Below are 14,849 nucleotides of genomic sequence, written 5' to 3'. Positions count from 1 at the left end.
AAAAATTTGTAAGATTATCTCCCAACTTGTATCTACTTCTTCTCTTGCTATTTTGGTTAATGGTGCTCCTTCAAATTTTTTTAAACCCTTAAGAGGCCTTAGACAGGGAGATACCCTATTGCCTATTCTTTTCATTATTTTTGCTGAATGTATTGGAAGGTTAATTGAGAAAAATAAGTATGAAGGAAGGCTAAAAGAGTTAAAACCTTCCTCCAGGTGTGATCCTTTTTCCCATCAACAATTTGTGGATGATACAATTATGGGAGGGAAGGCCTCTGTTAAAGAGGCTAAGGTTATGAAGGAGATCCTTGATTTGTATACTAGAGGTTCAAGGTAGCTAATTAATTGGGATAAGAGCTCGATCTTCTTTATAAACACCCCAAAGGAAAAATAGAGAAAAATTGTCAAGATCCTTGGTTGTGGAGTGGGAAAGATTCCTTCCACTTATATTAGGCTCCCTTTGGGCACTAAGCCTCTTAACTCCTTCTGGAATGGGATCATTGATAGGTTTAGCATAAAGCTAGTGGGTTGGAAAGGAACTTCGCTTAGCCAAGCTAGAAAATGCCAACTGGTTAAATCTACTCTTCAGAACTTGCCTATGTATGCTTTGAGTCTTTATGGGATTCTAGTTAAATTTACTGAGAAAATGGAAAAAATTCAGAGGGACCTTTTATGGATAGGTCTTGAAGGGAGAAAAAGGTATCCTCTTGTTACTTGGGATAATGTTTGTCTTCCAAAGTGCTATGGTGGCTTGGGTATCAAGAAATTAACCCATCTTAATAAGGCCCTCCTAGCAAAACAGATCTGGTGTATTTTTTATAGTACTGGAGAATGGAGAGATATCTTGGTTAATAAATACATCAGAAGACCTTCACTTTAATTTGTGCTTAATAATGAGGACATTCCAAAAGGATTGGTCATATGGAATGGTATTTTGAAGGCTAGGGATCTGGCTAAGGCCAGGGTTATTTGGAAATTGGACAATGGGGAGGAAATCCGATTCTAGTCTAATAATTGGTTATTTCAAGGTCCCCTTATTAATAATCCTATTTTTGAAATCTGGGCAAATGTTTGTATAAGGCAATTTGAGTTGAAAGTAAGTAATTATAGAAGTGGCCAACAATGGAGAGATCTTTCTCTCATTTCTAAGGATCTTAAATCGATTATGACAATGTTAAATTTTATGGTTTTAAGCAACAAAAAAGATGAGGTTATTTTGGGGGCATAATCCTAATGGTTTTTATTCTATTGCTTCAGGCTATAATTCTCTTTGGAGCTTAAAGGAGAAACCTCCATGGGCGAACACCTGGTTTCCTAGTCTTATTCCTATGATTAATATCTTTTATTGGTTGGCTCTTCAGAATAAAATTCTTACCCAGGATAACTTAATAAAAAAGAGGGCATATTATGCCTAATAGATGTATTTTACGTAAAAGTCAGATGGAATCAGGTAATCACTTGTTCATCCATTGTCCTTTTTCAAGGGAGGTCTGTTATTTCTTAACTAAGGACTCAGGGATTAGCTAGTGCATGTTGGATAATCTTCTAGATTTTTTCAATCAATGGAAAAGTATGTTCAAATTTTCTATTTTATAGGAATTTGGTACCTAGATTTTGCCTCATTTTTGCTGGGGAATATGGAAGGAAAGGAACAATAGAATTTTCAGAGAAAGAGAGCAGCCTGCCTTTATTCTTGGGAAAAATATTTATAGGAGTATCGAGGAAAATTACCAGGTAAGGAAGGGGGGAGATATTGAAAGTGGAGTAAAAATAAGGAGAAAGAAAAGGACATGAGGATAAAAAGATAAAAGTTAAATGGCTTCTTCCCCCTGAGGGATGGCATAAAGAAAACTGTGATGGAGCTTCTAAAGGAAACCTTGGACATTCGGGCTAGGATTTATAAGGAATAAAATTTGTGAAGGTCTGATGGATTTTTCTCTTCCTTTGGGATTCCAAACCAATCATTTTGTTGAAGCCAATGCAGCTTGCCAATCTGTTAAGCTGGCCTTTGATATGGGTACAAGAAAACTTTGGTTAGAAGGAGACTCTAATAATATCATAAATTATATTAATCGTATTTCTCAACCTTCTTGGTCTATTGCTAATTTAGTAGAAGAGACCCATGCTATCCTTGATAAATTTGAAAGTGTCCATGTCACAGATGTGTTTAGGGAGGCTAACCCTGTGGCAGACTAGTTTTCCAATGAAGGTGTTAGGCTAGACAAGTTGTTGACATGGCATTCAGGAAGGAATATTGTGGTAGAAGCCAAGAGTCTCATCGAACAGGAAAAAATCCAGGGGTGTACGGTGGAGATCTAATTGCAATTATGATTATTTATGGATATTAGGGAATGAGTTCGAGTAATAAAGGCATTTTCAAAAAATACAAGCAGCTGAGGTTATCAGTGTCATTTCAACACGTTTTGTGGGACAATATTTTCATTTGCTACTTTTTATGTGATAATGCAAAATAAATTGGCACTTTTCAGAGGAACAGTAACCAAATTTTCCATAGGTCTGAGAAGGGTTTGCAGAGATTAGAGTTTATGAGAATTGTTGGAGTTGAGAGTGAAGAGATGGTGGGTGAATGCAGTAGGAAGGAGCCTATGGGGGAAGTGGAAAAATGGAAAAATAGGGTTTGGAAAAAATTGGAGAAGGGAGGTATTGCAAATTACATTGCAAAACTCCATGGTTTTGACCCAGATGTAACAAGCAGCATGGTGAATTCATGGAAGGATGCTAAGGTGAAAGTGAATGGTGTTTCCTTTCAAGTCACTGAGGAAGTTGTTGCTACCATGTCTGAAATCCCGGTAGAGGGTTTCAAATTATAGAGACAAGAAGCTTTCGATGAATGCGGTGAAGGATTTTGTAAAGAGTTTAAATGAAAAGAATGACCTGGTAAAATGCAAGATGTACTATGAAATGGAGTCTATCTAGAAACTTTGGAGGTATGTCTTACACGTTGTTATTGAGTACATTACACTAGATACCAAATTTGATCGAGTGAGAACTTATCATTTTGTTCTTCTTAATCATTTCTGCCATGGCATTAAAATTTCCTTTCCATACTATTTATTAACCTCTATGAGTAAGGCTATTTCTAGTTTTAAGAAAAAACCCTCAGTGAATCCTACTCTACATGAGGGATTGTTATTGTTAATTCAAGAGTACTTCAAAGCTCAAACAATTAGTAATAATCCTTCGCATGATGTGGATGCTATTGAAGACACTGGTAGCTCTAGTTTTTCTTCTAATTCTGATGACATCCAAAGTATTAGCTCAAAGGGGGAGGAGAACACATCCTCAGGAAAGAAATTTAAAAGAAAGGAAATGAAGTCATCTTCCTCCATAACCCCTAGTAGGAAGAGTCCTTGAGGACATGTGCAAAAAATTTCAGGTCAGGATGAAAAGGATTATAATGAGGAAAGGGAGGACATGGTTTTTGATGAAGAGGGAAAGGAGAAAAAGGTTAAAAAATTAGAAGAACTTGCAGGGAGGAAATAGAAGAGGGAAATTGGTACGGATGATGAGAGGATTTTGAGCCAGGGGTTGGATGTGTTGACTATTCCACTTTCCCCTGTCCATCCTCAGTTTCAACCCTAGGAGCAGGATAAGGAGGATATTGGGGGTGAGGGTGGTGAAGTGGTAGTGAAGGAAAGGTGAAAAGCTTGAAAGAACTTCAAAGTCAGAACTGCAAAAATGGGAATTGTAAGAGGGATTATGAATCCCCAGATTTTGGTAGAAAATCAAGACCAGCCCCAATTTGAAGACCTTATCAATCCTACAACTGTGGCAATAACTAATAATGCAAGGGAGATGAGTATGAATTTATTTAATAATGCTCGTAATAGCATGATTGATAACTTTAGATCAATTAAGTGGCTCTATCATGAGCTGGAAGAGTTTAGGGAGAAAATTGGACAAATGGAGAGAAACAAGAAAGAGCCAGGTTAGGATAATCAGAAGGACCAGGAGGATAGATTCAGCTTGGCTGAGAGGAGAATTCAAAACTTGGAAAACTACAATCATAACCTGGAAAATCAAATGATTTCCATTCTCAACTTAATTAATGACAACATTTTGTCCTTGACTGGTGTGTTAAAAGCCAAAGGTCTGCTAGATGAGGATGATGAGAAGGATAGAGGAAGAGCTAGAACTGATGAGGATGTTGCAACTAATATTACTTTCACCAGTATGGATCAGGATGCATAGAAGACCCATGAGCAGATGGCAGAGGAGGCTCACAAAGCCTATGAAGCTGCTCAGACTATGCAAGAGCTCGAGCGAAAGATAGAAGAGTAATTCTCTTTTTTTGTCTTTTGTTGGTCAATGTTTACTGTTTCTTGCTAGCTTTTTCTTGTCCTAGCTTTTTGACTAGATTTTTTCTTGGCCTTTTTGTTGGCCTTTGTTTTTGGCTGGGCTTATTGCTTATTATCAGCCGTGTGACCTGTCTTTTTTGGATGGGCTTAAATTGCTTTTTATCAACCATGGTTATGTAGTTACTTCTGGGTTTCAGGGTCCTTGTAAAACTTGTTTATCTTATCAAAATCAAGCCTTGGAAAAGAAGAAAAATTAGGAAATACTGAGAAAGGAGTATGATAGAGGCAAGCATTATAAGAAATCAAAGACATCTTCTTAGATGCATTCAGCTTGCCAACACCTAAAGAATCAAAGCCACTATTGGAATAGTTATCAAAAATTGTAGAATAGGTGAACAATGAAGACCAAGACAACAATGCCAAACTTTGGAATAGTCTGAAAGGAAATTTCAAGGGAAAGTAAATGAAAAGATATCTGGTGACATAGCACTAATGCAAGTTGAATTGGCTACAAAAATTAAGAAAGTGAGGAAGGTACTTGAGAACATATTCTCATTGTACACCAAACTGTGTGATCCCACACTCTTCACTCAAGAAACAAGCCATAGAATTTTGAGTCTGGAGAGAAATTTAGAAGTCTCAAGTATGCAATTACCTCAAAACCCAGCTCAGAGTAAGAAACATTTTCACTCATTGCTTTAATCACAAAGTCAACTAGCTATGTTAATAGCAGAAGAGGCTAATATAAGAGCCAATTTGATTAATATCCAAGCCTCCCTTACCCCCATATGGAGATACTTCACAAAGAACTAGGATATGAAGAAACATTGTTGAAGAAAGATCCTAATCTTTCTACATCAGATGGACTAGTTCACCTTGTAGCAGAGCTAGCAATCCAAATAAAGTCATTAGATGTTGCATGTGACAATTAGGATGTTGCTTTGAAAATAATCATGGAGGTCCAAAAATTCTTTATGGACAAATACACCATAAGTGTATAGATCCTTTGACATTAGTGTCAAAAAAGGGGGAGATAAATAAGCAAGGGAGATATAAAAGAATAAAAAAGGGGGAGATAAAAAAAGGGAAAATAAACCAAAGGGGGAGCAATAGGGAAAGGAACAGATAAAGAAAGAATGAAAGGGGGAGCTAAACCATTTTTTGACCCCAGTGATATATATTTTGAAGAATATAGATATAGAGATAGACATAGAATAGAGCAAAGCACATATCAGATGACAAAACATCAGTTGAAAATACATTGAAGACAAAGAGTATCAGCAAGAGACAAATCTACTAAAATAGAGAACAAATTTTTTATACAGATCAGGCATATTAACTCAAGGGGAGTTATAAAATCTTGAGGTATATAGTTTATTACAAAATTTTACAATTTTGAAGTTTTGTATATAAGCTGAGTTGTAAATATATTATACTTGAGAAGGTTAGATTGATTATGTATAGTTAAGTGGAGATTGTTGATCTCAGATTGGTTTTGACAATTGAGTGTCAACATACTTAAGTCATTTACTAAGTTCATGCCGAACCAGTAATGCATGTCGAGTATGATATACAAGACTGTATCGAGTTATAATAAATGTTGAGTCACTCATGTGCCAAGTCACTCAAGTGTCGAGCAGATAGACCATGTCAAGTGATTCAAGTGCCAAGTAAATAGTAGATGCCAAGCAGTTCAGGTGTTGAGTCAGAATCAGAATTACAATATGTGTCGAGCATCAATAACTTCAAGTGTCTAGCAACAAAATTGGACATATTTGTTTGTGATTGCACAAACAACTATGTAAACCATTTTTCAACTAACCAAAGGATAGAATATGATCTTTTGAAGATAAGAACGAATCTGTATGCAAATTTCCTATGCAATTACATGCAACCAATCAAAAAAAGAGAAGGATTAAGCGGCAAAAAGGATGAATCTCAGTCATAGATTCATACCTAACCCTAAGTCCTCTAGTATTCTTAAGGAGGATGAAACCCTAAACTTCATATGAGCATGTAACAAATTGAAGGAGAAGTATAGAGAAGTTTGCATTCAAAAATTAGAGCATTCATGGAGACTTAGAAGTTATAGATAGTGAATTCTAGAATCAGTTGGAGGAGAATAAGAACATAAGGATACAGCAATTATCACATCAAATTAGGAAGGATCAAGAAGAACATTGTATAGATTTGATCTTTAATCAAGCAACCAGAGCTAATCACAAGATCTAAGCTGAAACATCCTAACAGGTGATTTTAGTTAAATCTCCTAGACGGAGTAGTCCTAACAGACTGTTGTAAATCCTTTAATAGGGTGACATTCCAAGTGGATGTTCTGAAGTCCTTTAGCCAAGCACACTTATAACAAGGTGTTGAAATCCTCTAAAAAGGTGAGACTTAACAATCCTTGTAAGCCTTTAACAGGGAAAGCCTGTTTCATGGTCAAACCATTGTAACCTTGATTGGCTACACTTTAATGCTGCAATAGTGAAGAATTGTGGGTGTCATCCCCACCCCATTTTTGCCTTCTCTTTGGAGGATTTCTAGGTAATCATATTTGGTGTCAAATGTGTGATTGCTTATATGTGTACATGATTTAGATGTATGTGCTTTACATGTTATTTCAATTTATCTATTGAATGCATGAGATGGATGAGTGGTGAAAAGTTTTATGGGTTCATGTTTTAACTTCTGATTCAAACCCCCCCCACCCCCCCCCCCCCCCCCCCCCCCAACCCCCCACTCCTCTCAGAAGTTTACCTTTCCTACTTGTAATTCCAACAGATAAGGCCTCCTTATAAAGCAATAATGATAAAATCTTTTATTTTTAAATCTATTTGGTAGCATTATAGAAAAATAGAATTACTAAGAATGTGATAGAACATAAACATGCAAAAGGACAAGTTGGTTAAAAGCCTAATATTCCATGATTGATCACATTATTACTTTTGAGGCACATCAGTGAAACATAAGAAAAAGGAAGAAGCATTTTGTTTTTGATTAATGGTAAAAATAGGTTTCAAAGGGGGGCCAAAACCCTGTACACAAGTCAATGGTTGCCACATAGAAGCATTACATGTCTAGCAACCCAAAATAGTTCATCCATAGATTTTCAAGGATAGCTCAATCCAAGACCAGCAATAATAAGACAATAAAAAAGATAACCATTAAGTCCAGTCTATCTATGAGGGATAAGAAACTCCCATAATTAACAAAACTAAACAAAAACTAAGTTTTTCCTTTGCTACCCTTCTTTTGGGATCAAAGGGTCATATGAAGTTGAGGAGGAGAGTTCTTTGAATGCTTTCATATAACCGAGATCCATCCCTCCTCAACCATAGTTGCTTTATTCTGCCAATAATGTGTCTCTAGAGATCCAACACGATATTGAGATTCTAAAATCAAAACAACACTAAATCCACTATCTACTAAACAAAAGCCAACATAAGCCTTACTTAATTTTTTAACATTTTCTATTTCAATTACCTCAACTACATTATGTTGGGTAGCCATTAACACCCATACTTTTCTGATCAACTATAGTAGGCCCAGGCCCCACTATAGCCTGAAGATCTGACCCTGTCATATCAATCATCATCACTTTACCCAAAGAAGAATCAACAACATGAGATTCACCCTCATTTTGGACAACCTGCACCTGAACTAATCATGTGGATCTTTCTGTCCCTTCTAAAGGATCTCCCTCTTCCTGAGTTATATTTTTTGCAATTGTATAGTGCTCGGATATTACCCCTTTCCACCAAGAAGCATTTTGTTGCTTTGATGTTTTAAAAAGACTTTCAACATAGTCTCTAGGGAAAATCTTTGGCACAAAATGGAAGAAGTTGAGATTCATATCCATCTTAGAGAAGTTGTCCATCAGCTCTATGAGGATATCAAGGTCAAAGTCAAAACTTTAAAAAATACAATATTGGAGATAAGCGAGGGTGACCCCTATCCCCTACTGTTGAGTTGTCATTTTACACGATGCTAAATGGTAGGAATTATTGCGAACTCCTTTCTTGAAAAGCTGATCTTGTGAATTGACTCCAAGGTTTCGGGTGATCTTATGACCTACTGCAACCTACCCAGTTGAAGATAAATGTGAATATTCATGAGGAGGCCTTTGTTGGTTCATTTTGATTTTGGATGGAATGTAGAATTTGCACACTATTCAAAAAATAACACTAAAAGAAAACTATGTTTTTGTATTTTCTATTTTTTATGAATGCAATCTAACAATGCAACTAATATGAGTTCTTATTCTAACAAGGGGTTAGCAAAGAAAATAATAGAACTTGAAAGAAAATAATATGAAATTCAAAAAAAATAACGTGAAATTGAAACCCTAATGGACATAAGCTACAGAAAACAACGCACTGCGAGTTAAGCTTTCGAAGAGATCGGTATGTAACCAATGGAAATAGGAGCAACGCTTCCTAGATTCCACTGATGCAATCATCAATGGGAAATTTCAATAGCTGAATGATCTTTCACTCTTCATCAAATCACAAGGCCACGGAAAGCGCACTCATGCAAAACAAAAATTTATGCAGGCACAATTTGGTGATTTCTTCTCAAGCTCATTATGTCAATAGAATTCATAAATCTGTAGCAAACACCAGAACTAAAAGATCGCACAACCAGAAATAACACAATAAACCTTTGGCTCAATCACAATCTCATGAACAAAATTCACAAAACAATGACACATTCAGGCAAGAATGACTACACTCCAAATGAGAGCACCAAAAGCATAATTTTATTGCATAATAACAGCGGCCCTTGTTACATTTTACAATGGGGTATTTATAAGAAATCATCTCCTCAATTTGTGTTGGAGTGAGAGATATTCTTCATGTAATAAAATGCTTTTAACTAATAAAACAAACTAAATACATATAGACTAACAATTAATCTAGTGCTTAGAGGGACCCCATCCATATTTTACTCATTAATTGGATGCATGAGCCCTTTACATGTCAAAAACAAAGAAAATATGAGAGAGAAAGTAGGAGGAAGCCTTCAGTCGAAGTAGGAGTGTCTGGAGGTGCCAAAATTGGAAGTTGGTCCTTCACTAGGCGTGTGTCAAAGTTAAACTGCCATCAAAATGTGTTCCTTATGCATGGAAAGCATTATTTTTGGAACAAACAGTTAACTATCGGCACACCTTCGAATTGTGGACCTACGGAGCTGCGAACCTGCAGAGCTGTGGACCTGCGGAGCTTGACTAGGTCAAAATCTCAAAATTTTACTTAGTGTCAAAATTGAAATTTTGGCATCTGGATTTCATTCATCTTCATCCCAAAGCTATGTTTGGATGTTTTCCCTTGAATTTTTCTATCATCTCAATAATCTTAGCAGCATCAGGAAGATCTAAAGCCTCATATTTATCTTGTACCTTTTGCCTATAGTTGTCTACCTCAATTTGAGTCTCTGCAAAATCCTCGAGTTTGGTATCCAACTCTAACAGGGCTTCTTCTATCCTGAAGACTTGTCAAATATCTTCATTGCTAGATGCCTCCTCCAAGGTCTTCTTAAAATTCTCTAATACTGCCTCAACCGTCAATAGTTTCTTTCATTCTTCATCATCAAAAATGTCCAAGCATGCATCACTATACAGCTTCTCTGCTTCCAATCCTTGAGCCGATGGATCTCCTCATGTTATGTTCCCATTACTTTATTGCTTTTCACTATCTTTTCTATCCAATTATCGATCATTTCTAGCTCTTCTCCTGTATATACATCGATCAAAATGCAATACCTTTGCCCTTTTATGGCTTGTAGAGTTTGCAAATCCTTACTCCAGGCCCGTACTTCATCCATGATATTGATGTCCTGCTTCAAAATTGCTACAATCTTATTCATGTTCTCATGCATAGCATGCAATAACCTCAAATTCCTTGTGATTATCGTTACACATTTATCTTCAAGGCTTTCTCGCCACTCCTAACAAGCCTTCAAAAATGGGTCTAATTATACACCTCCTCCCTCTACACCTCCTCCCTCTCTAAGTATGGTATTCAAAGTCTGCTCAAGGTGTTCAGGATCCAGAGGACCAACAAATTTGGCTAGATATCCCTTTAGGATCTTGACTTGCCTTCGAAGTGTTTGGAGTTCGGTCTCCTCTTGCTCCATGTGCCTAAGGACCTCTTCGACTCCCATGGTCATCATCAGTCGGGTTGAATCCCATGTAGGCCTTCCCAACATAACATCCTTCAATTCATAATCTTTGAGGCTAAGGCCTTCTGCATCTGTGCCTTCAAGAGGGAGAGCCACTTGTGCAAACAGTTCCTAGTTCCTTGTGCTGGTGAAAAATGCCAATGACGCTACCTCGTGTGATGGGGACTCAAGTTTATTCAGGATCTCTGCAATGTCACAAATGTCATCTTCCAAAGCACAAAATTAAGGCTTAGTATTCCTCATTATTTCCTTCTGAATCCATCTAGGGATGCGTCCTGCTAAGGACCTAACTCTTGATGATGAAGGGGTGTGTTCTACTATCTCCTTCCCCTTGTCTCTTTTGCTTGGAGTCATCTCCTACTGTGAGGACTCCCCTTCTGTAGCTTCAATCTCCATGGATCTTGTAGCTTGCACCTCAGTGTCTTGGGAAGGTGGTTGAGAATATTTCACCATTTGTCCCTCCTTTGATACTTCATTGGTCTCCATTTGTTCTGGTCGCTCCTCTGATGATGGTTCCTTCTGAACCTACTCTTCCTCTGAACTCTGAGGTGGAGGAGTCACCGATCCCTGTTCTACCACTATAACTCGTGCTGGAGATGGAGGAGTAAGATTAGGACCCTATGTATCTGGTAGCATTTGTGTCCAGTCTTCCTGTTGAGGTTCACCTATAGGGGTGTCCCTGATCTTATCCCCAATCAACTCTGTACCTATGGGCATGAAATCAAAATCTGACATTGAGAAAACATTATCACCCTCTTCACTTTTCTCATCCACCCACTGTTGTACTTCATCTTCTGAAGAAGAGAGTTCTAAGGGTTCTGCTAGAGTGGATGGCGGGGTACCTGTGGCACTCTTTCTCCTTTGCAACTATGTGTTTCTAGCTAGCCGAGTTCTTCCCTATAGGGGTACTTGTTCCTCTTCCTCTTCTGATTCTTCTTCTTCCTCCTCTTTGTCTCCTTCTGGAATGGTTTCGAGAATAGATGGAGAAGGAACCAATCTTCTGTTGATCCTTTTCCTTTTCTTCATCTAGATCTTGATCCTATTCTTATGCTTCTTGGGGACAGAAGGAGAAGTTGTCTCTTCTTGTACAGGAGGAATGGAGGCTTGTGGAATCTCTCCCTCTTCTGATTGGCTAGGTACAATGGGAGGCAACTGAGGTTCATCCTGGACTTGAGTAGCTCCAGTATCTTTAGACCCTTATGCACTCTCTTCTTGCTGCTAGGGAGGCACCTATTCTTCAACCTGGTCTATTTGAATTCTCTGAGGGGAGGTCCTCTTCTTTTTATTCTTTCCCCTCCTCTCTGGAGGGTGATAGTATCCAACTGGGCGATCAAGCTGGTATACTGTCTCTAGCCTGATAGGAGATTGGGCCGCAAAGTTAGGAATTGTTACTTTCTTCCCTCTACCTCTTTCTAGGCAGGCATGCGCATGGAAGATCAATTGTATTAGGAATTGGATCAAGTGGAAAAAGTTTCTTGATCCAATCCTTCGTCATTCTGATGACATGCCTTGCTCGATGATTAATATCATCGGCCTCCTCCCTATCAACCTCAGCATTCATAATGGGTCTTTCACCAATTTTGTCTGCATTGAATAGGGGGACCTGTAGCTCCTTAGAATCCTGTTGCCTTATTTCCTCCTGGATGTTCAACTGGAGAGCCTTTTCTGCTAGATACAAAGTCATCCTACAATAGTCCCTAATGTGGACATCATAGTCATTTGTGGCATTCATCCAGTGATCTTCAACACCATCCTCATGATGGAAGTCCTTTTCTGCCAGACTCTCCTCTCTCCCAACATTGTCAAAATAGGGCCAAGGAGAGTTGTATTCTTCAAGGGGATAGTTCTCCCACTCCCACTCGAAGGACGGAATATCTTGCTTCCTCTTCACCTGATATGGTCCAATGACCAATGGCCATGCCTAGCAAGGTCTTCGTTGCCTCTTTATTTTCTCATATGCCAACTCAATTTGTCAAGAAATCTCCAATAGCACCAATTTGTCACTTGGGTATCTTGGGAGCTTCTTAGGATTGATGGAGGCACCAGCTACCCGAAGATATGTGAACATTTTGAACTAAATGAAGTAGGCTCTGAGAACTGTAATCTGTGCTTTGGCTTCATCGGATAACCTCTTCCCATAGTCTCCCTCAATGAATCGAATGATCGCAAAGATGAACACATAATTCATGATTCTATATTCCTTGCTCTATGCCGAGAGCTTCTTCTTCACCAGTTGGGGGTAGACTATGTATGGCCAAGCATTGGGATCTTGCATACTACCTCTTCTGTACAAACTAGGGTAGTTTTTCGCCCTTGTTGCAAATAGATATACCATGTAAGAAGTCATGTAAAACTTCTTCTTGTCCTTAACCGTCCTCAGCTGCTCACACAAGTTTTCACTTAGTGTGGTGGCCTAGTCCAGTGGTATCTTTGCCTGTCTAATGGTCTTAATGAAGTTGACCATAAAGGTGTTGAGGTGACTTGGTGCGGGTAAGCCCATGACTCTACTCAGGAGAATGATAGAGTATCCAATGTCTTCCTTCATGTACCCCCGAGTCATATCCACTTTGCCCGTTATCCTTCCCTAAGGAGGCTTCTCAATGAGATATGAAGATTGTATGATGTCAATTGCCTCTTGTTGGTGCTCCCTTTACCATCTCTTAGCTATTTCATATGAGAGTCTAATAAACTGGTCCACTCTTGGGAGATGGAAGACCCTCTCAATGTTGTTGGGTCATAGATCCAACACAACCTCTCTAGTGACACTCTTGACCACTCTCTCTTTAGGAATGAAACATTGTGCCAAGGCCATGATTAGTTCAGTTGATTGTACTGACACAGGATGTGATGCTGCATTAACCAACCTGGAATGAATCAATGAGGATACTAATGCAGATCTCTCCATTGGTTTGTTACAAATCCTGAGGAATTCTCCTAGATTCGTGTGCCCTAAATCAGTATCTCAGATTTCTATGTGGTCATCATGAAATCTTGACTTTGAGGGAATGCCTTGGAATTTGAAAACTACTAGTTTGGGTGCTACTCCAGATGTGGACGCCATTTGATCACCTGCACGTTGTGAGAAAAATGTTTATCAGTTCAAGTGATAAAGATTAGAAATAAAACTTAAAAGCTCTAAATTTAAATAAACATAAAGGAAAATAAAACACCTAATTTGGGCATTTTCTTTTCTTTTCTTTTCTTTTTTCATTTTTTTTTTTAAATTTCAAAATTTTATATATATATATATATATATATATATATATATATATATATATATATATATATATATATATATATATATATATATATATATATATATAAATTTTAAATTTATTTATTTTTGACTCAAGATGGAGAAAAAAAATGCATGAATGTGAAAGCAGCATGCTTGGCGCGGAGGTCGCGCGCGCCCCTAGGAGGTGGCTTTGAAGGTTGTGCGCATTGTGTGAAGGCCGCGTGTGCGGCGGTGATTTTGAAGGGGCGTGCGTCGTATGTGGAGCACCAAGGGCACAAAGCACCGCGGCAGTGGCTTGTGAGGGTTGCGTGCACAATGTCAGCGCCATGTCGCAAAGCGCCGCAATAGTGGTTGTTCGTGGGTCATGCTCATTGTTAGTGTCGAGGGCGCAAAGCACCGCGGCAATGATGTTTTAGGGCCACATGCACAATGTTGGCACCGGGGGCACAAAGCACTGCAGTAGTGGTGTTTTAGGGTCGCGGTGGTTTTGAAGGCTACAGTGAAATGTGTTGGGCGCCATGGGGCGTGGTGGGCGCAAAGCGCCACGATAGGGTTTACTTTCATGCACGTGGGAACCTCCAAAAATGAGAATGTATGAAAAACAAAAGACAAGTGTTGAAGCAAGGGGGGTTGTGGGGGTTTTATAACCCCCCATGCCAGGCGAGGTGCGCGACACGCATCTCGCCCACGCACGCGCTCTTTCATGGGTGATTTTTTTTTTTTTTGAAGTTACATTTTATAATTTTTATGTTTTTTCTAATTTCTTTATTTTTTTATTTTTCAGATTTTTTAAACTTTTAACGACTCTAACACTTTTTCTCTCTACTCTCGAACTGAGTTCGGGAGTTAAAAAAAAAGGTAGGGGGTCCCCATTTCTAGTGAGGAATGGGGCGTGTGTTGTGAGACCACAACACCTACCTTTGTTGGCTTATATATTCACAAGCATGAAAAGTGGTTAGATTTGCAAAATGGCAAGGGTATCTACTTGGGCGAGTTTGTGATAAGGTTTCCTTTTGCAAATGGCCTCATTTTAATTCCTAAAGTAGCTCTTGGTTTGAAATAGCACATATATGCCCTTGAGAATTTATGTAGAATGATGGGGATACAAG

This window comes from Cupressus sempervirens, chromosome 8, assembly GCF_028749045.1.
Source record: "Cupressus sempervirens isolate cs-2001-9-10 chromosome 8, ASM2874904v1, whole genome shotgun sequence".
Lineage (NCBI taxonomy): Eukaryota > Viridiplantae > Streptophyta > Pinopsida > Cupressales > Cupressaceae > Cupressus > Cupressus sempervirens.
The sequence above is the reverse complement of the archived record's forward strand: the minus strand, read 5'-3'. Positions refer to the sequence as shown.